The following is a 3,366-nucleotide window of genomic DNA, read 5'->3' on the forward strand; positions in this document are numbered from 1 at the left end:
GTACACATGTGTTGTGTCAACTTGTCAGCAGGAGCATTGTATTGTTTTAAAGGAAAAGATAAAAGAGGTAAGACTAGCCTAGTTTCTAATCCTGATATAGGAGTTTAAGGTTAGACTGTCATAGATAATATAAAGTTAAGCCTGGGATATATGGATTTCTATTTCTATTTGGTTGAGTTGCTCCTGGGCTTTGAGGGCTATTTTCGCAACTATAGAGGCTTTCGATGAGGGCCCCGTCAGCACCTTGGACTGACTACCCAATTCCCCTCACATGGCATGGGTTGACCCGGGCAAAGGTTCATTCATTCACTTGCCAAGTGAACCGCTGCGAGTGGGAATCGAACCTGCGTCGCCTGTGCATCAACCAAGGTCAATGACCACTATACCACAAGGTCTATGCCCACTATACAACAGCGCCTATATATGAGGCTGAGGCTGATTATTATACGTTGGTCAATAATATGATGCCCGGGGCATCCCCCCTCCACACGCACCGGTGCCTATTCTTAAAGTATTCTTTAAGTGTTCTAATGATCAGTTTGTGGAATATTCATCCAAATAAATTCTTATAAAAGTCGCTAAAGCATTTTTTTACCCAGGGTCGACTTTTTATTGTATTTTGGTTGAGGGTTGGCTTTTTTCCAGGGTCAGGGTCAAACCCTGTGGTAGATCAAACACATGCGGGTGGGTAATGGTAAACTAATACCTGACTTCCCTTCGCCATATTAACATTCATCGGAATTTCCAACCACTACTGGAAAAAATTATTTCCAACACTAGAAAAATTCTTAAAATGTACCGTGAAGCCGGGGAACTTGCATCAGTGGAGGGAAACTTGAGGCTTACATAGCTATCCAATGATGACCAATCAAAGCAGCAAAATTTCAAAACAAATGAAATATGCAGCTCCATTCATTTGAAGGCTATGCATGTTAGCCTCCACGGATGCAAGTTACCCAATCACGATACGTCGTCCGAAGTGGGTAACGAAAATTTTCTACAGGACCAGCGAAACAGGGGGCTAGGGGGGTATAGTGTATAGCCACCCCACTTTTTTGCAAAAAAAAGAGAGAAAGAGAAAATAATTAAAAAAAACCTCATCTATGAATTCCAAAAAGATCGGTAACTGTCTGTTAAAGGTATGCTCCTCCTCACAGACCCCACTGGCAGTATTATAGACTAAAACGCGTTCTATATCAAGATTACGGGATTTGCAGTGCGGAAACTTTTCCAAATCCCCCATTTCAATTAAAACAATCAGAAATCAAACTTTTCAATGTTTCACTTTTTTTACCAATTCTTCAGTATGAAAATATTCAAGATTTCAAGTTCTTCTTTTATTCTTGCATCAAAATTCCTCTTTTCTTCAAAGAATCGAGGATGAGAAATAGTTGACTATCAATGTCTACACCTTTATATAATTATAGGATCACGGATTGAAACAAATAATTTAAGAGGTGTTATGAAGGGTGAGAATTTACAGCCGTCCAAAAGAAGGTAAATGTGATGATGATAATGAAAAATATGATAATGTGAAATGTGGCAATCTTATTGAAATTTTAAATAAACATTCCACTAAGGAGCCCCACAAACCAATCAGTAGAAGAGACCACTTTCATTTTTGTTGCAGATAATTCGATATAAACCTTTCAATATAAAATTTTGTCAGATGCATAATGAGGATACTCTATTAAATGATCTTTGGAAGTTGACTTTGTCAACCTTACAGAATCTAGCATGTCAAAAGTACCATCCAAAGATATCTCAATGTGATATCATGTTCCATGGATACAAATGCACTTTTCATCATCAAAAACAGGCATATAGAAAAGCTAAACCCACAAACAATTAAAGACAACTGGAAAAGGTTTCGCTCATTGTAACGCTCTAGAAACAAGAAAACCTGCTAAAAAGCATATAACTCTTATGTACGTCAATGAAACCTTTATGTCTCATGATCCAAAAAGCTTTTTATAAGTACATCAAAAGTAAGCACCAAGACAGTGTCAGAGTGTCCACTTTGAAAATTAAGGGCCAAGTTATTTCATATATTTCTCTTCAAATATTAAAAACAAACATTACACTGTGTTTCACGCACAAGGCGATCATCAGATGTGGATAAAAAATTTTCTACGAACAAATTCTACTTGTAGAAATCGAAATACCTAGTCCCAAAGGGAATATCTAAATAAAGCGCTAAAATATAAAACATAATAGGATAGTGATTACATAATGTACATGATTAAAAAGTTGAAAAGGTGCAAATAAAAGCTATTTGTCCGGAGGGACTGATTTATAGTTCTTTCGAATGAATCTGTTTGTATGCCTGCATTTAGAGACTAATTCAGTTCTTTTTTTTGTTCACTAGTTTGCGTTTGGAAGTGATAATGTGAAATTTTTCTGCCAAACAAAGGTTGCACGTTTTTGTTCCATTTTTGTATGATGCAGCTTGATCAATAATTTCCCAGGAGAGAATGGGTCAGTGACGCCTGATCTTTTCAAATCCCAATAGTGGTTTGAGAGCTGGGTGTGGCTTGTAGCATCTTCCAACGATCCTTGAACGTGTTGCCAGTGAGACTAATGTAAAATTTGCCCGGGTCGTTGATAGTTGATTTGATGTGACATTGGTAGATGACGTTTTTTTCAAGGCAATTTCCTTGAAGTGGACAGATATTATTCTTACAACGGTTACACGCTGGGTCGTTAGTTGTTGGATTTTGATTGTTTGAAAGCACTTTCTTATTATGTGAAGAAATTATTCTTGAAATGTTTGGTAGACAACTATAACTAACTTTCAAAGTGTTTCTGTTCAAGATTTTTCGAAATTTGTGTTTTTTTGGGAAATTCTTATCGACGATCGCAAGAAATCTTTTTGCAACGTTAGTTTTGACATTCAAACTGAATGGTGGATTAAACCATATAATTTTTCGTTTTCTTGATCTTGGGCGATTATTTGTTCGTTTTTTGTAGCTGATTGATTCTTTGTAACCGCTTGATGTAAGTGCATTGTTATATTGTGGTGCTGCTTTTTTGAAGATTTTTTCACAGGATGAAATTTTTGAAATTCGATCCGAGATCATAGACGGTATGTATTTTATTACATTTGGTGGGTGATTAGAGTTTGTGTTAATGTACATTATATCGTTGTTCGGTTTGGAATATGGTTTATAAGTTCCATTTTTTAGGTTAAAGGTAATATCCAGGAAAAGTACAACTTGAAGGGCCAAGTTATAATAGATGATGCAAAAATTTGAATATCTCAAAAACTAATGGTAATGAAAATGCAAACTAAAATAATCTTATTTTATTTAATAAGGACTAGCTTGATCACTGTTTTGTATAAAATTCTGTCTGTTCAATTTAAAG

The sequence above is a fragment of the Clytia hemisphaerica genome, unplaced genomic scaffold (assembly GCF_902728285.1).
Source record: "Clytia hemisphaerica strain Z4C2 unplaced genomic scaffold, Clytia hemisphaerica genome assembly, whole genome shotgun sequence".
In the NCBI taxonomy this organism is placed as follows: domain Eukaryota; kingdom Metazoa; phylum Cnidaria; class Hydrozoa; order Leptothecata; family Clytiidae; genus Clytia; species Clytia hemisphaerica.